The 20852-nt window shown below is 41.7% G+C and overlaps 1 non-coding gene across 1 annotated transcript; it reads right to left on the bottom strand.

Moving 5' to 3' along the window:
• Window positions 1-226: 226 nt before the first annotated feature.
• On the bottom strand, window positions 227-333 carry LOC131254506 (small nucleolar RNA R71). Its single transcript, XR_009175618.1, has one exon. It is a non-coding gene; the product is annotated as a small nucleolar RNA R71 (small nucleolar RNA).
• Between the last annotated feature and the right edge of the window lie 20519 nt (window positions 334-20852).

Genomic DNA, 20852 nt, shown 5'->3' with positions numbered 1-20852 from the left:
ATTCTGAAAGCCCCTACTTGCACCTCAGGGACTTTGAGGAAGTAATTGCAACATTATAAATAAATAATGGTAATAGGGATGTACTCAAACTTAGGCTGTTCTCATTTTTTTCTAAAGGATCAGGCCAAAGTATGGCGTAACTTTTTAAGACCTTATACCATCATTACATGAAAAGCCTTAAGTAGAGAGTTTTTGAACAAAATTATTTCCCGAGCACAAAACAAATTCACTGAAACAGGAAATCATGTCGTTCTCCCAAAAGGGGAATGAACTATTTTTTCAAGCTTGGGAGCGCTTCAAAGACCTTTTACTCACTTGCCCACATCATAGTTATGAACTATGACACTTGATTGATGCGTTCCGAAAGGGGCTCAACATGGATACCCGTCAGTTCATAGAGATGATGTGTGGTGGAACCTTTCTCGACAAAGATCATAATGAGGCTTGGGATTTTCTAGACATATTAGTAGAGAATACTCAGACATGGGATCTCTCTACTAAACCAGATCAAACTAGTCCCATTCCTAGAGAGAAAGCGGGGATGTATGTCCTAAGGGAGGAAGACGACCTTAATGCAAAATTCGCTGCATTGGCTAGAAAGGTCGAAGTCTTGGAAATTAGGAAGGTTGATATGGTTAAAGACAACACTTCCTTGGGTAATTTTTGTACCATTTGTGGTGGTACAGACCATGACACAAAGGATTGTCCAATAATCCCAGTTGTACAAAATATCACGCATGAGCATGGGCAAGCAAATGCTATAAATAACTACCAAAGGTCAGTTATGCAACCAATGGAAAAAACATACAATCCAAATTGGCGTAACCATCCTAATCTTAGTTGGAGGAATGGGCCACAAATTAATGCGCCCAATGCACCTCAAGGCCCTCCACAAAATAACTTCTTTGGGGTACCTAACAATGCACCATATGTGCCCCCACCAAAGCGATCATCTGTGGAGGATGCATTGACCGCATTCATGAACTCTCAAGCTCAAATGAATTAGTCTCTAATCCAATCAAATTAGGAATTAAAGATGGTCGTGGCTAGGATTGACAATTAAATGCTAGGGAAAAAGGCACCCTTCCTTCTCAACCTGTGCCAAACCCTAGAAATACACATTTCATTGGAGACTCAAATCCAAGCAAGCTACATCATGAACAAGCTAAGGCCATCATTACCTTGAGAAGTGGAAAAGAGGTCAATAACAAGATAATGCAACTGGTAGAAATACCAGAGGATGTGCCACTATCTCAAGAGAATGATGAACTGGCTTTGGTTCAAGAGCCGCAACAACAAAAGGATAAAGTGACTAAGTCATATGAACTCCAGTTCCATTCCCATCTAGACTTCGGAACCCAACTGTCCCCATGAAATGTTAAGAGGTGTTAGATGTACTCCAAAAATTTATTGTCAATATTCCTCTGCTTGATGCCATAAGACAAATTCCATTATATGCTAAATATCTCAAGGAGTTATGCACTATAAAGAGGAAATTAAATGTGTACAAAAAGGCCTTCCTTACTGAGAAAGTGAGTGCTATCATTCAACAAAGGGCTGTACCCAAATATAAAGACCCAGGAAGTCCCACTATTCCTTTTATTATTGAGAATTTCTAAATTGAGCATGCTTTGTTAGATTTAGGTGTAAGTGTCAACTTAGTACCTTATTCGGTTTACCAACAAATGCGGTTAGGCGAGCTTAAACTAACTACGATTACACTCCAACTCGCTGACCGTTCCATTAAGGTACCAAGGAGAATTTTAGAGGACGTGCAAGTCTAAGTAGAGAAATTCTACTTCCCTGTGGATTTTATTGTACTAAACATTGAGCCTTGTGTAAAGGTTAGCGCTCAAGTTTCCATCATTTTAGGCCACCCATTCCTAGCAACTTCAAATGCATTTATACATTGCAGGAATGGAATGATGAACTTGTCTTTTGGTAATATGACTCTAGAGCTAAATATTTTCAATCTATGTAAGTAGCCCATTAACAATAATGAGATCCATGAGCTGAATTTCATGGACTGCTTAATAGAAGAAGAGGAATTGGAACCTAGTCTGACTAAGGAATTGATTAAAGTCTTTACGGACTTGAAAAATTCTGATTTAGAAAAAGTGCTTGCTGAATTTTATGATGATAATGAGAGCACTACCACCTACGACCTTGGTGTGTACCAATGGAGACCGTGCATTCAAATCTTATCTATCGAGGACTCATGACCTCTGCCATCACCAACCAATGCTCAAAAGCTTGATTTAAAACCACTACCAAATGAGCTTAAGTATGTATACTTAGGTGAAAGTAAAAGTTATCCTGTGGTGATTTCTTCATTTTAAAACAAGGATCAAGAGATTAAATTGTTGAATGTTTTAAGGGACCATAAAGGAGCCTTGGGCTGGACCATTTCTGACATCAAGGGTAAAAGCCCTTCCATATGCACCCATTGGATCCACCTCGAAGAGGATGACAAACCAATTAGACAACCTCAAAGGCATCTCAATCTAAACATGATGAAAGTTGTAGAAAATGAGGTGTTCGAATTGTTAGATGTGGGAATCATCTACCTAATGTCCGATAGTTTTTGGATGAGTCCAACTCAAGTAGTCTCAAAGAAATCTGAAATAACTATTGTGCAAAATTCTAATAATAAACTCATACCAACATGCGTCACCACTGGTTGGCGTCTTTACATTGACTATAGAAAATTGAATACAGTCGCAAAGAAGGACCATTTCCCTCTACCATTCATTGATCAAGTTTTAAAGAGGGTAGCAGGTCACTCCTTCTATAGTTTTCTTGATGGATATTCCGGATATAATCAAATAGAGATAGCTCTAGCAGACCAAGAGAAAACTACGTTCACTTGTCCATTTGGCACGTTTGCTTTCAAATGGATTTCATTTGGATTGTGTAACACCCAAGCAACTTTCCAACGGTGTATGTTAAGTATTTTTTCAAATATGGTTGGAAAGTTCCTTGAGGTTTTCATGGACGACTTCTCTGTATTTGGGAGTAGTTTTGAGGAATGCATCAACAATTTATCTCTTGTCTTATCTAGGTGTGAAGAGAAACACCTTATCTTAAATTGGTTCAAAAGGAAATTGTTTTGAGCCATGTTATCTCCAAAAATGGAATCGAGGTAGATCGCTTAAAACTTGACATTATTTCTAATTTACCTATCCCCTAAACTGTTAGAGATATTAGATCACTTCTAGGGCACGCCGATTTCTATAGAAGATTCATCAAGGACTTTTGTGCCATTACTAGACCCTTGACTAATCTTCTCTAAAAGGATGTCTCATTTAAGTGGACAGATGAGTGTGCAAGTGCCTTTGATAAAATTAAATTATCCCTTACCACTTCACCTATTATGCGTCAACCAGATTGGACACTTCCTTTTGAACTAATGTGCGATGCAAGTGATTATGCCATAGGGGCTATTTTGGGCCAAAGGAAAGATAAATGGCCTACGTTATTCATTATGTGAGTAAAACTCTAAACTCGTCCCAAGTGAACTACTTAATAACTGAAAAGGAGTTACTTGCAGTAGTTTTTGCTTTGGATAAGTTTAGGTCGTACTTACTGGGATCCAAAGTGGTCATTTTCATAGACCACTTGGCTCTGAAATATTAGCTATCTTAGAAGGATACAAAGCCAAGACTTTTGAGATGGATCCTCCTACTCCAAGAATTTGACTTAGAGATAAAAGATAAGAAAGGAGTAGAAAACGTAGTGGCTGATCGCCTTTTCAGATTGGTGTTAGATGATTCCACTGAGGAGATGCATATCCAAGATACTTTCTTTGATGAATAATAATTTGCAATCTCCAAATTGCCTTGGTATGCGGATATAGTAAACTATCTTGTAATGGGAAAAATGCTATATCATTGGAAGTCACAAGATAGGAAGCGTTTTGAAACCGAGGTTAGGAACTTCTTTTGGGATGATCCGTATTTATATACATATGGGACTGATCATATTTTTAGATGTTGTGTCCCAGAGGATGAAGTTTAGAGTGTTATTTCCTTTTGCCATACGGAAGCATGTGGTGGCCATTTTTTTGCTAAGAAAACCACTACAAAAATCCTACAGTGTAGTTTTTACTGGCCCACCATGTTTAAAGACACACATATTTTCTGTGTTGCTTATGATAGATGTTAAAGGTTGGGAAGAGTGTCCCGGCGCAATATGATGCCTTTATCCCCAAATTTACCCTTGAAGATTTTTTATTGTCGGGGTATTGATTTTATGGGCCCATTTCCATCTTCTTTTGGATTTCTTCATATATTGGTTGGTGTGAACTATGTTTCAAAGTGGATTGAGGCAGTTCCAATTAAAACTAATGACAACAAAGTGGTCATACGATTTCTTAAGGAAAATAATTTTTCTAAATTTGGAACTCCAAAGGCCATAGTTAGTGATGACGGGTCTTACTTTTGCAATAAGACATTTGAGGCTTTGATGAAGAAATATGACATCAAGCATAAAGTGAGCACCCCATACCACCCATAAATGAGTGAGCAAGCTAAAAATTCTAACCGAAAAATTAAACACATTTTGGAGAAAAATATAAGGACATATAGGAAGGATTGGTCCCTCAGACTATCCGATGCTTTATAGGCTTATAGGACTGCTTATAAGACCCCGATTGGAATGTCCCCATATAGATTGGTGTATGGGAAGACTTGTCACTTGCCTATGGAATTGAAACATAGAGTATATTGGGCAATAAAGAAATTAAACTTTGATATAGATGAAGCAAGTGGACAAAAGAAATTAGAGTTGAATTAATTAGAGGAGCTGAGGAGAGGCTCCTATGAAAATTCTAAAATCTAGAAAGAGAGTACCAAAGCTTTTCATGACAATAACATCCTGAGAAAAAATTTTGAACCTCAGCAAAAGTCCTATTGTACAATTCCCGTCTCCAGTTCTTTTTGAAAAAATTAAGATCAAGATGGACAGGCCCCTTCATTGTGAAGAATGTATATATTCATGGGGCTGTTGAAATTGAGAATCCACGTAATGATAATGTGTACAAGGTTAATGGTTAGAGATTGAAGCCTTATGTAAAAAACTTTTATTTGGGAGAGGAGTTCGTCCCTCTTCATGAGCATTTGTATAGGATTTGTATAATATTTAGATTTATGCTCCTGATCTAACAGAGCATTTGTGTAGGATTTGTATAATATTCATTTTTTTTGTGACATTTAGCATGTGCGTTTCTTCATGGCAGGTAATATCTACCCTTTTTTATTATTCTCTGCATTACATATATCATTACATTGGGGACAATGTAGATTTTAGATTAGGGGGTCTGGATAGTCATTCATGTGAGGCTTCTTTTTCTTCTTTTTATTTTTTATTTTTTATTTTTTTTTAAAGGTTTATGGGAAATTTATTCAACATTTTAAAAATAAAATTTATATATATAAGAATGTGAACATGATTTTATGTAAATTCCAAAGGCAAAGTTAATACTTCTTCTAGTTTAATAGTAGCCAGAATTCTGATAAATGAAAATTATAGACTTGAGTTCGATTATCTAATCACAAGTTTAAAGTGAGTTGTAATTTGATGTACTGAATTCACAACACACCCTATCTAACTAAGTGAGGAATATGATATGTGAACTAGAATAACAAATTTTTATTCAAACAAAGTTGAATGAACTAGTACCATTGATATATGTTTTTTTTTAAGAGAAAAAAATTTAATGACCATAACAATTGTGTCAGTAATCCGGAGTAAGGACACCTAAGTATCTAGTGTTGTTACCATTACAAATACGATACCTTAGGTTATGCAGGTTATGAAGTAAACCCGGTGGGAATCTTCATTTAAAGGTGGTCTGTAATAATGAGGATATGATGATAAAAGAAGAAGTGACATGAAGGAAATGAAATAACTAGAGATTTCATATTCTTGGGATGATTAAAAGGTGGGATAGGGAACATGTATATTTTTCAAAGTTAAACTAGTGTCACCGAGCACCTAAGTATATTGGATCATAACTATTTTAAATTTTGATTAGGTCTCTGAACTTAAGGATGTAATGGATTAGGAAATTGAGATTCTAACTAACTTCAGACTTAGGGTAAGTATTGTTTTGTTTTAGAATTCATATGATGAATGGAGGCATAATTGTATAAATTTCTGAGTGTTGAACTATTTTTCATGTTTTCAATGTTTGTGGGTAACATTTCTTGAAACCCTCATGAGACTATAACTCGTCCACTAGGGGAAACCTAGGGTTTTAAAGGCTTGTTGCATATGCTAAATGCATTCGAGATTTCCTGCAAAAGTGGGGTAGTTAGAATTTTTATTTTCGTTTTAATTTTGTTTCTAGAATTAGTTTTTATTCTTATTTTTATTTTTTTCACTTATTTTGCTTGGGACTACCAAAATGCTAGTTGGGGGGTGTGTTGAGACTCAAATATTGCATAATTTTCCCCATTTATATCTTAGTTTTATGAATATGAATCGGCTTAATGTTCTATTTTACTCATGTTTGTGTTACAAGGTGAATTTAAGAGCTTGGATTGAAAAGGGTGCTAAAAGCATGAATTTAATGCTCAAGAATCACCAAGGTAAGGGATAGATCTTAGGATACCAAGATTGAAGAATTCACATGCCAAAGATCCAAGAAAACTAAGTGAGGAATGAAGAGAAAAAAAAATTGAAGTGAAGAATAGGAATCCTGAAATCATCCTAAAAAAGTATATTCTGAAACTCTGAGTCATTTTGTGAAACTGTGCAGAGTGAAGTCTATTTTAGCAAATGGCATAAATTTGATGCGGTTTCTAGAGTTTTCCAACTAGGTGTGAAAGTTAGAGATCCCCACTTATAAATAGGGCTTCCCAGGGCATTCCTAAGCATCATTCAAAGCATTCAAGAGCATCATTCAAAGCATTCAAAGTGAAGAACAGGAATCCTGAAATCATCCTAAAAAAGTATATTCTGAAACTCTGAGTCATTTTGTGAAACTGTGCAGAGTGAAGTCTATTTTAGCAAATGGCATAAATTTGATGCGGTTTCTAGAGTTTTCCAACTAGGTGTGAAAGTTAGAGATCCCCACTTATAAATAGGGCTTCCCAGGGCATTCCTAAGCATCATTCAAAGCATTCAAGAGTAAGATTTAGGGTTTTTAGAGAGTTTTTAATTTTATTAAAGTTTTATAAATTGTTTTTTTCTTTTGGATCTTTTCTATTTGCATTTATTTATTTCTTGTTGCTTTTCTATTTTATAATTTAATTATGTTTTTCTAAGTTCCCTCTAACCTAAGCTAGAAGGGAGGCACATTGGTTTCATGTTTTCATAGTTATGATGATTGATTGTTTTAATGATGAGAAGAATGGTGAATGCATGTTACTAGTGTCATGACCCAAACTCGAAAACCGGGCTCACAAATTTCTAATCACCGAATCCGGCGTCAATAGCCTCCGTAGAATCCCATTCTCGTCTCCCAGCGCTTATAGACTGGATTTTGATCCAAGGATCCTACAAGGAGGATGTTGAAAATAAAATTTCATGAAGAGAAGCATAACCACAAACATAACCCACAACAATAATAAAAAACATCACCACATATCCACTATAATAAAAAACTTTGAGTACAAGGCATGAAGGGAAATACACTATAGAGATATCAAAAACTCCAGAAGCTTAGCCACACGCTCTTTCCTCAACTCGACAGCATCCTAACGTCACCTGCACGCATCTATCATGCATAAGCTTATAAAAAGCTTAGAGAGTGGTGTTAGTGTGTGCGCAATATAAGCGTGCTCAGAATGCAAATATCAGAGTAATGCAGAAACATGTTGGTAAGTCCGTAAATACCAACAACCTTATTCAGGCTATGCGATGCAAGAAAACATAATAGGCTAATGACATGTCTAGGCCATGTAATGCAGAATCATAGTAACCCAAATGTCATATACCGAGGGTGCAATGTAATATGTAATCCAAAGGAATGACGAAGCTGGAGTTTGCAGTCGAGATGATAGTACGTGGTATTGTAAGCTGTGGGGTTCATCACAAGGGACTTCTATCTAAACTAGTCTCATACCTAAATTTGGATAACTAGACTCAATGCGGTAAACTCCTAATCTCAGGTTGGTCATGCACCCCACCAAAATTCTGGTTATTGCGAAGGTACACATAATGACTTGGTTGCGCACCACCAGCCCGAGTGGATAGTGATGAATGAATGAATGAGTCAAATGCTGAGTACATAACCCCTGCACAGTAGCCTACCAACCACTAGTAGCTCGCCCAGGCCCTTAGGCCCCGCCCACATTAGCGTCCGCTCACAAGTGCCCACCCACGTGTATAATAGTGACGGGGTGTCATAATACCAGTACCGAACATCTCTGGGATCATCACTGGGGACTAGTACAATGCTGTCAGCCACACTAAGGCTATGTGGTACAAGGCCTACGTGGCTAATGTCATATCCAGGATGCAATCACATGTCATGTCAGTCCTCATCTGAATCCACATATTAATACAGTTCCTCTCTAGAGAATCACTGGGGTCTAGTACACTCTAAAAGGCACTGCCCCTCCCCCAGATGCGTAGTCCAAGTGAGTATAAGAGACCTCACTATCTGCTTGGCTAATAGCCTGCCAATACCTATCCGGCTCGTCGATAGCAAATCCATTTACGAGTTGGTCAGACTCAGCCTAACATTGCCTCTACCCTCAGGTAAGTAAGGCCACACCCCCTTCTAATTGACCACAACACAGTGGGAGATGTGGCTTAATGGTATTCGACACTTGTGCGCTCATACATCTACTCGTTCTCAATGTTGGAGCATCCTCTTGGTACCATAAGGGTTTAGGGACTTTCACCCAGGGACATTTATGGCGCCCCATGTAGAACCAAAACATTTTTGGTGTCCAATCCTGTCATCCACGATATGCCTGTGGAGGCCTCAGCCCTGATGTTGCTAGGACGAACATATATTATATCACATAAATGCAAGATACATGAGTCATACAATCCAGTCATGCATCAGTCCTGTGCGTACCGTGCGCTCATGTGGGGCAACTAACCCTCTCAGGGAGTCCCGAAAACAACTAACCCAATGACATATGTTATGGTCAAGCACTCTTCATAACAAGCATGTGTCATGATGCATGCTATGCATGATTATCAAACATAATAATGATCAGCCTCACACAATCACAATGGGTCTCACACATCGTAATGGGCCTCATACAATCACAATGGGCCTCACATATTGCAATGGGCCTCATACAATCACAATGGGCCCCATACCATCACAATGGCCTTATACAATCACAATGGGCCTCGCACAATGGGCCTCATACAATCACAATGGGCCTCGCACAATGGGCCTCATACAATCACAATGGGCCTAATACCATCACAATGGGCCTTATACAATCATAATGGGCCTCATACCATCACAATGGACCTCATACAATCACAATGGGCCTCATGCCACCACAACGGGTCTCATCATGGCCACAAGATGGGTTCCAAGGTTTGAGTAGTACTACAAGTTATGGTGGAAAACATTATTCTCAATGAGGGCCCAATAAGAAAAAAATGGAAACGGGCTTAACAATGGGCCCTAGGGAGTTTGCAACGTGGACATTTAGCCATCATTACTCCTAAAGTATGACCCTCCTTAGTTCTAACTTACAATGGGAAATGGCTAGCTATGGGCCTTAGGGAGTTTGCAATGTGAACTTTTAACCACCATTGTCTCTTAGAATGTGGCTCGCTATAGAGACTATCTCACAATGGAACCCATGGCCCTTAAACTAGCTAGAAAAATGGATGGGCATCATAAACATTATCACATGCATCATGGTAGAATCAACATCACAATTGCGCCTCGCAATAGGGTCTCATATGTATCACAGTGGACCTCACCACATAGGCCTCAAATACATCGCAATGGGCCTCACCACATAGGCCTCATTACTAGGGCCTCATATATCGTAGTGGGCCTCACCACATAGGCCTTATATACATCACAATGAGCCTCATCACATAGGCCTCACATATAAATCACAATGGCCACATCATATGGGCCCCACATACATCACATTGGGCCACATCCCATGATATTTACATACATCTCATTCGGCCACATCCCATGGGCCTCACATAAATCACGTTGGGCCACATCCCATGGGCTTCATATGCATCATATTGGGCCACATCCCATGGGCTTTATATACATCACATTGGGCCACATATAAGGGTCTCATGAAAATAGCCCATGGCCCTCACAATAGCTAGAAAATAAATGGGTAGCATTCACAACATTCTGGACATCATGTTGGGCCTCAAACAATAGCCCAAAGCCTAAATACATCAAGATGGGCCACATGAGGGGCAACCCATGGCCCAAAAACATCATGGCCAAAGAGAACATCCCAATCATGCATTATGTTGGGCCTCATGGGCAACCCATATGCCTTAATTAAATAGCCAAGGCATAACCAACATCCACCAATGTGGGCTCTATAAATCGGCCCAAAACTAGGCAAGTTGGATGGGCAGCAAGGATTCAACCACATACATAATATTGGGCTTACAATCAGCCCATAGGGCCCAGCACAATGGATGGGTAGCACTAGCATGTGGAGAGACACTAAGGCTAGATGTCCAGCCCCATTTGGGCCTGCTTGGACGTCCAAAAATCTAGACAGCAAGGTCCTCATGCAATCAGATGATTAGTGGGCCATACAAGGTATAAACGGGGCCCACAATCACATAGAAACACAGGCATAGAGAGTACTCAAAACACCCTCAATCTGGTGGGCCACACTACTTCAAAACAATCATCTAGATGCAGAATTATCTGGGCCTTTGCTAGACATCCAGCCCATCCAACTTCCTGGGCCTACCGGGGTCCAGTATTTACATTATTTGGGCAAAACAATTAATTCATGGTGGCCCATAAATAGCGTAGTGGGCTCCGCCAGATGGAAACATGGATAGAACTCATAAAAACAAGGTGGGCTTGCTGCTGGACTGCAAGTCCAGCAACATCCCAATCAATCTGGGCATCCATAGGGCCTAGACAGCTAGCCCATAACAAGCACATGGTGGACCCCAACACTAGACGTCCCACCAGGGATGGGCCACGTCTAAGTGGGCCACACAAAATGGGGGAAATGGCTAGGAAAAACACATCATCAAAGTGGGCTATATGGGACAGCCCTTAAACCAAAAAATAAATGGGCAGCAAGGTCAATATACACATCAAGTGGTCCTCACTGATCAGCCCTATGGTCCAAAAAATAAGTGGACAGAGTGCCTACAATACACGTATGGACTGGACGGCGCAGATGAAATACGTACAGCATGGTGGGCCCACGTCCAACCCGTCTGGACAGACGGTGCAGATATACAACACATACTACAAGGTGGGCCCCACCCGTCTAGTAAACGGATGGTGTGGATAAGACCCATACATCACAGTGCGTCCCATGTAGCACCGTCCAGAGATGAACGGTGTTGGTACAGAATACATACATCAAGGTGGGCCCCACCTACCATCGTTCAACAATGGATGGTGTAGATATAAAACCCATACATCGTGGTGGGGTCCACACATCACAGCTGGATGGTGGAGACCCCACACATGTAGCTGGGTCCCACCATCCAGCGAATGGATGGACGGTTGGGTATAACACATTCCTCATGATCAGGCCTACAGAACTTGCTGACGTCAATACAACAACAATGTTGCTGGATTGCTAGGTTGCTGGCTAGTGTCTAGCAGATGGACAGTGTAGATAAAATACATGCGCCATATGTGGGTCCCACGCGCACGTGGCCCACCTGATTTGGATCAAACTGATATTTGTGTTCTCTCTTCATCAGGGCTGGCTAGATGGTACCAGCAGTGCTGGACCGTCCAACTACCTGCTGGACGTTAGCAAGGTGGGCCCCATGTGTAGCCGGCACAGATAAAACACACACATCATGCAAGGGGGTCCATGTGGGTGGGTCACCCATCCAGAAAATCAGGTTGATTCTATGTGATTTCCCTCATCCAGATTGGCCCGAAAATGGGCAGCAAGGTGGCCCAAAAATCTGGATGTGTGGATGTCCCAAGTTTGGACAACAACATACATTATTAAGTGGGCCATCATGCAAGGATCAAAAGAGAGAGAAATTAAGAGATAGAAGCACCCTCCTAGGATATTGGACTTCTTCTTCCACCAATGGGTTCCATTGCTCCAAGGGAACAATATTCAATGGTTGAGATGAAGTTTGGAGGGTTGGATTGGGGGTATTAGAGAGAGGGAGTTGCTGGATTTTTGGAGAAGGGTGGGACGTCCATGGCTGTTGCTAATGGAGAATGAAGAAGGAAAGAGAGAGGGAGAGAGATTAGAGTAAGAGTGAGAGAGGTGTAGCTTCCTAGGCAATGAAGATGGGTGTAAGATAATAATTAGTTTTGTAAGAGGTGTGACTCATGGGGAAGAGAAAGGTAATCATGGGCTAGGGGCTAGGGTGGCTAGAGCTAAGATGATGTCATCCTAGCCTAGGCATCATAATTGCTTGCTAGAAAATCTACTTGGACACCTCAGGTCCTGCAACATGCGATCAACGGCTAGGATAATGCGCGGGCCTGACTCACAATATAAGCCTCGCATTGATGCATGAGACGCGGCATTGGAACCGTGGTGACGATGCTGTCGTAATGGCATAGGTCTCGGGTCAAGCTGACTCAGGTTCATAGGATGCAACTCAGGGTCGCTAGCAAACGCTATCTATAGGTCACGGATCGTCGGAATTTAACCGGAAGGATATGGGATCATAAGGAATGACGGGGCACTAGGACACAGGCCTAACAACTAGTTGTTTAGTTTTAATTTTTTATTCTCATGTGAGATCCATATGTTTCCATCATATGAGATCCACATTGATGGATAGGCTTACCTTGGATCAATTAGATTTCCTAAATAGGAGAGGTTCTCAACCTGCTACATTTCTTTGATATTCATTATCTCATGGATATTGAATTCTTAAAATCACTTGTGCTTAAGAATATATATCAATGGTGCAAATACATGATTTTCTAATATTTTATATCATTTATTTAAAATATTTAAATTGTTTTATTTTCCGATTAGGCCAACCATAGTGCTCGGATCCTAGTTGTGTTATCCAAGTCATCATGATTTTGGAACATTAACCTATGTGGGGAACTTTGAAGCTTGGATGTTGTTTTAATTCAATTGAATTATGTCCATTCAAAACTCTCAAAATCAAATCATCAGTTTAATTTTTATTACTTAGTTTGTTTTGCATTTGATTTTCTCCTTCTCGTAATTCATCTCCCTGTGGGATCAACTCTATATTCACGGGATATTACTTACGAACTTTTGCACTTGGAGGCAAGAAATCACATAACCCAAGAATATTCCCTCATCACTCATAGCTTCGGATTTTCTCAAAATTTTCTGGTCATGTAAAATGAAACATTTACTTCCGAAGGTCCGAAAGTACTTGGCGGTCGTCTTCTTATTAAACCATAATTCATAAGCTATTTTATCTTTGGCTTTTCTAACATACACACGATTTATAATGTAGCAATTAGTATTAACAGTTTTAGCCCATAAGTTTTTCGGTAGGTTCATGCTATTTAGTATTACATTGGCCATTTCGTGTAATACTCTATTTTTTCTTTCAACAACTCCATTTTGTTGAGGAGTTTTAGGAGCAGAGAACTCATGTGATATACCATGATCATTACGGTACTTCTCAAAATTGCTATTTTTAAACTCGGTACCATGATCACCTCTAATTTTGATCACAGGTGCCTCTTTTTCAGTCTTAATTCTTTTTAGAATCTTTCTGACTTCATCGAGAGTATCTGATTTCTCTCTTAAGAAGGCTACCCAAGAAAATACTTCTTTCCACCTCCACTCTTCGTTCTTGTTGGTCCCACCAAGTCCATATGGAGTAGTTCTAGAGGTTTGGCTGTGACTAAGGAGTTAACTTTCTTATGACTACTCCTTATTTGCTTGCTAATCTGACATGCGCTACAAATTTTTTCTACCTTTTTTAATTTGGGTAAGCCACGAATGTGATCTTTCTTTCTCAATCTATAAAGATCTCTAAAGTTAAAATGTCCAAGACGTTTATGTCATAGTTCTATTTCATTTGTTTGGACCATTTAACATTAATAGTTAGAAGAGCATCTATCACGCCCCAAACTCGAAAACTGGGCTTACAAAATCTCCAATCACTGAATCCGGCATCGACAGCCTCCATAGTACCCCATTCTAGGCTCCCGGCACCCATATACCAGGTTCCGATCCTGAGATCCTACGAGGAGGATTTTTTATATGAATTTGTTTCATAGTAAGCCTAACCATAAGCATAACCCACGAACAACAACCAATAACACCATAAAAAAATCCACTATGATCAAAATCTTTGAGTACAATGCATAAGGGAAATACAGTAACAATATCGGAAGCTCCAGAAGACAGTTGCACGCTCTAATCTCAATGTTGCTGTGGCGTCCTGGCGTCACCTACACGTAACGATCGTGCATAAGCTTATAGAAAACTTAGAGGGTGGTATAAGTGTGTGCGCAAGATAAGTGCTAAGTATGCAATATTAGAGTAATGCGAAAATATACTGGTAAGTTCATGAATGCTATCAGCCGTACCAAGGCTATGCGATGTAAGACATGAATGCTATCGGCCATACTAAGGTTATGTGATGCAAGACATGAATGCTATCGGCGATACCAAGGCTATGCGATGTAAGACCCACATGGCTAATGTTATATGCGAGATGCAAGTCAAGCATACCAATCCTTAACTGAATCCACATAATAATATAGCTCATCTCTGGAATATCACCGGGGTCTAGTACACTCCAAACCAGATTGCCGCCCCATTGCGCATAACAAGGTGAGTGGAAGAGACCTCACTCCGCCTTGCTAGTAGTCTGCTAATATCTACCCGACACGTCGATAGCGGACCCATTCCTCGAGCTAGTCAAACTCAGCCTAGCTTTGCCCCCTCCTCTCAGGCGTGTAAGGTTGCACCCCCTTCCAACCGATCACGACATAGTAGGAAGCACGACCACTTGGTGTTTGGCACTTGACACTCATACATCCACTCAGTCTAGACGTTTGAGCAACCTCCTAGTACTATAAGGGTTTAGGGAATTTCACCCAGGGACATCCATCCCGCCCAATGTATAGAAATAGATTTTTGGTGTCCAATCCTTCCATCCATGATATGCCTGTTAAGGATATGGCCCTGATGTCGTTAGGGCATACAGTAATCATGTCACATAAATGCAAGATGCATGAGTCATACTAATCAGTCATGAAGCAACCCTGCACGTATCGCGCACTCATGTGAGCAACTCCTCCTATCAAGGAGTCCCATTATCAATCTGCCCAACGACATATGCCATGATCAATCACTCCTTATAACAAGCATACAAATGATGCGTATGGGCATGTATCATAATGCTATGCTAACACATACTTAGTGATAATCGGCCTATATATATGGCCGGGTCCATAGAAGGACAGCAGATCCATAACATGAAGGTCAGTCCTCAACTGTGGATATACCAAATATGACATCATAAATCTTACCATCTACGGTAATGATATTGTCACGCCCCAAACTAGGAAACTGGGCTCACAAAATTTTCGATCGTCAAATCTGGTGCCGACAGCCTCCGTAGTACCCCATTCTTAGCCCCATCGCGCATACGCCAGATTCCGATCCTAGGATCCTATAAGGAGGGTTTTTCAACATACATTTATTTCGTAAGAAGCATAACCATAAGTTTACCCAAAGCACAAAAGCAACATCATTATCATTATATCCACTAATATAAACATTTGAATATAATGCCGAAAGGGAAATACATATGTCAAAATTAAAGCTTCAAAAGACCATTACATGCTCCAAGCTCAATGCTGCTGCAACCTAATGACACCTGCACGCATCTATCGTGCATAAGCTTATAGAAAGCTTAGAGGGTGGTGTAAGTGTGTGCGATGCACGTGCCAAGCATATAAATATCAGAGTAAGCGGAAATACTAGCAGTCCATAAATTGTACAATATCAGAGTAATGCGGAAACATGCTGGCAAGTTCATAAATACCATCAACCTTATCCAGGCTATGCGATGTAAGAACATAATAGGCCAATATCATATGCTGAGAAAATAATGTAGATCAACTATGCAATGCGGAGACATAAAAGCCAAATATCAGATACCGAGTCTACGAATACTACTAACCTTAATTAGGTTATGCAATACAGAAGCACGGCAAACCAAATGCTATGTGCTAAAGATGCAATGCAATATGCGATGCGAATGTAATGACTAAGCTGAAGTGTGAAGTCGGGATGATAGTACATAGTATCGCAGGCTATGAGGTCCACCACAAGGAACTTCTATCTAAACCAGTCCCATACCTAAATTTAGATAGTCAGACTTAGTGTAGTAAACTCCTGATCTCAGGTTACTCGCACGCCCCAACCAAAATCCTGGCCACTGTGAAGGTACACGTAACAAATAGTTGCGCACCTCCAGCCCGAGTGAATAGTGAATGAATGAATGAATGAGTATACAACTCAAACTCAATAAGTCCACATATCAGTATTGTATCTCTGGGATCATCACCGAGGTCTAGTACACTCCAAACCAGATTGCCGCCCCATCACGTGCAACAAGGTGAGTGGAAGAGACCTCACTATTCGCCTACCAATATCGGGCCCAGCTTGTCGATAGCAGACCCATTCCTCGAGCTGGTCAAATTCAGCCTAGATTTGTCCCCTCCTCTCGGGTAGGTAAGGCCGCACCCCCTTCCAACTGATCACAATACAGTGCGAGACACGACCTAATGGTGTACAGCCCTCATGCGCTCATGCATCCACTTGGTCTAGACGTTGGAGCAGCCTCTAGAACCAAGAGGCTTTAAGGAATTTCATCCAGGGATATCTATAGCACCCTATGTAGAAAAGATTTTTGGTGTCCCATCTAGCCATCCACGATATGCTTGTGGAGGCTACGACCCTGATGTTGCTAGGGTGTACGGTGGTCATGTCACAAAATGCGAGATGCATGAGTCATACCATCTAGTCATGCATCAAATCTGCACGTACTGTGCGCTCATGTGGGACAACTCCGCCTATCAGGGAGTCCCATGAACAACCTGCCCTATGGCATATGCATTAGTCAATCGCATCTCATAACAAACATGCAAATGATGCGTATGGGCATGTATCATGATGGTATGTAGTCACATACTCATAATCAGTATCGATAATCGGCACCGATAATCAGCTTTGATAATCGTCATCGGTAATCAGCCTAACAAAGGGCCTAAGGGAAGGTCACAATGAGGACATTTAACCATCATTACCCATCAATGTGGACATTTAACCAACATTACTCCCAAGGAGTGGCCCACATAGAGCTAAACGTATAGTGGGCTCATGGCCTCACACAATGGCCTAACATACATCATCATGGGCCTCTCTCAAGGGTCTAATACACATCACGATGGGCCTCATTCATGGGCCTCATATACACAACAGATGGGCCCTGCACATGGACCTCAAATACATCACACGGGCCACAACCCATGGGCCTAATGCACATCATAATGGGCCGCATGACATGGGCCTAACATATATCACAATGGGCCACATGACATGGGTCTAATATACATCACATCGAGCCTCACATACATCAAGTGGGCTGTATCAATGGGCCACACCAATGGGCCTATATACACATCAAGTGGGTTGCATCAATGGGCCGCACCAATGGGCCTCATATACAATAAGTGGGCCGCATCAATGGGCCACACCAGTGGGCCATCATATACATCAAGTGGGTTTCATCAATGGGCCACACCAATGGGCCATCATATACATTAAGTGGGCAGCATCAATGGGTCGCACCAATGGGCCATCATATACATCAAGTGGGCCACATCAATGGGCCATACCAATGGGCAGAATATATCATGTGGGAGCTTGGATTACACCAAAAATATTTTTTATGGACGCAGGTGTAACATGTGTACACTGTACACTATCATTTTATGGGGCACATGGCTCACTAATGATGATCAGCACTATCCAAACATTATCTATGTAAATCAGCATTGTCTAAACATCGTCCATGTAAATCAGCATTGTCCAAACATTGTCTAGCACCATCCAGCACAATCTGGATGGTGTGGATGAAATAAATACATCACGGTGGTCCCATGCTGGCAAAATAAATGGACGACTTGAATAGATCGCATACATCCGAGGTGGGTCCCAACAAGAATAGATGGACGACGGGGATATAAAACATTTACATCAAGGTGTGGCCACCGTCTAGAAGATCTGGATGGTGCAGATATAATAAATACATTAATGTGGATCCCACCCACACGTGTGGGATGGGCCCTGTCCTTGATGGATGGTGAATAAAATACATACATCATGCTGGCCCCACAGCACTTGCTGACGTCGTCAGCAGCTAACTGTTGCTGGGATGTTGTTTAGCAGCCTAATTGATGAACGGTTTTGATGTACAACACGTGTACTAAGGTGAGTCCCACCATCTTGGATAGATGGACGGTGCGGATATAATACACCTTACATCAAGGTGGGTCTCACCAGATAGACGGATGGTATGGATATTTCTCACATACATCACATGGGACCCACAGAACTTGGGAATGTCCATGCATATGGATGGTTGGATGTAACACGTACATCAATGGGGGTCCCATCTGGCCCATGTGGGAAACAGATGGACAGCAGGATACAAAATACATATATAGGGTGGGACCCACCCCCACACGTGTGGGGTGGGTCCACGTCCATGTAAAATGGACGAATGGTTTGTATATATAAAACATGCATCAAGTAGGGTCCACCATCCAGATCAGATGGACAGACGGTGGATATAGAATATATACACCAAGGTGGGTCCCATCCCACCTGTGCCACACGTGTGGGATGGCCCCACATCCAAATAGATGGATGGTGGGTATAAAACACATATATCACGGCAAGCCCTACCATCCAGGACATCTGGACGGCAGGGATGAAGCATATATATCTAAGGGGGCCCCACATGTAGGGTGTACACGTCACAAAGGTGGGCCCCACATGACATCAAATTGAATATTTGTGTGGTCTCTACCGTCCAGGTTCTGGATGTCCTCTGGACAGACGGCCTGGCCCACCAGAGATTTGAATCTGCCTCATTTTGGATGGACGGTGTGGAATCACACCATTTGGATGGATGGTGTGGATACACACGTGCCATCAAGGTGGGCCTGCCCATCCAGCGACGACCTGTATAAAACACATATGCTATGGTTAGCCCCATAGCAGCACCATCCAATGAAGGACGGTGTGGATTCAAGATACACACATCAGGTGGGCTCCACTGTCCCAACTGGAAGGCTGGATGAAATACATAAATCAGGTGGGCCACACGGCATCACAAGAGGGAGGGAGGGAGGGAGGGAGAGAGAGAGAGAGAGAGAGAGAGAGAGAGAGAGAGAGAGGGATCGGGTGTAGCAGAGGGACCCCACCACTATGGGCCCCTCTAGATTACAACACATACACCAAAATGGGTCCCACATACAAATGGGCCCTATAATCATCAAAATCACACAAAAATCACCCACCATTTTCATTTTTTCTTGGTCTGATGAAATCCCTAACTCCTCAGCTTCGACTTTAACGGAGGATGATGGAGATTGGATGGTTGGATGGTGGAGATGGGAGGTAGGAAGTAGGCCACACAAAGCTCTCTCATGGAGCTTGGACGGTTCTCTCCCATGGGAGCTTGCTTAAAAATGGGGAAATGAGAGAGAGAGAGAGAGAGGGGATGGGATGTAAAGAGCGAGAGGGGGATGGGTGTGAGTGATGGAGTGATGGGGAGTGATGGGTGAGTGATAGGTGTGTACTTGACATGTACTTGACATGTAAGGGTGGAGAGTGAGAGAGAGAGTTGACTTTAGGGATTGCTTTTGGGGATGGGACATGTACTTGATTGATGGGACATGTTCTCTTGGGTTTAGCAAATACGTGTGTTTTTCTTGAACTGAATGCAGGCCCATATCTCCTGGCCTGGGTATCGCCTCGGTGTGCCAGACGCAGCTTCAGAACCGCGGTGACGGTGTGGTCGCAAGGGTACAAGTCTTGGGTTGAGCCGACTCTGGAATATGGGATATGACTTAGGGTTGCGTGCAACTGCTATCTATGCATCATGGGTTACTGAAATTTTACCGGGAGGACCGCGGAAGCATATGGAATGGTACGGGCTAGGATACGGGTCTCACAGATATACTCTCCTCATGACATGGATGGGCCTAGGAACAAGGAGTGGGCTTCCTCGTCTGTTCCAACACGTAGCAAACTGGGCTTCCCAATGGGGCCGATATGCACAAGGTGGGCTCTATAACCTTTGACAAATTTACAAGGCACGATGGAAACACTAGCAATAATGGGGGCCCAACGTTTTGGGGCAAGCCCAATGAGGTAGGTCAAGCTAATGTCAATGGGGGCCCAATGAATTGGGATAGCCCAATAAGGTGAGATGGATCACACTAATAACGGTGGGGGCCCATCAATTTGGGTTACTCCACTGAGGGGAGATGAGAATGGGCCTAACAATGGGCCTTAGGGAGATTACAATGTGGACATTTAACCACCGTTGCTCCTATAATGTGGACATTTAACCATTATTGCTCCCAAGGCTTGGCCCATTAAAACTTATCCTTTAATGGGGGCCCATAGGCCTTATTCTAGCTAGAAGATGGATGGGCATTATAATCATTATCACATACA

This window comes from Magnolia sinica, chromosome 8, assembly GCF_029962835.1.
Source record: "Magnolia sinica isolate HGM2019 chromosome 8, MsV1, whole genome shotgun sequence".
NCBI lineage: Eukaryota > Viridiplantae > Streptophyta > Magnoliopsida > Magnoliales > Magnoliaceae > Magnolia > Magnolia sinica.
This window is presented reverse-complemented; position numbering and strand designations above follow the sequence as displayed.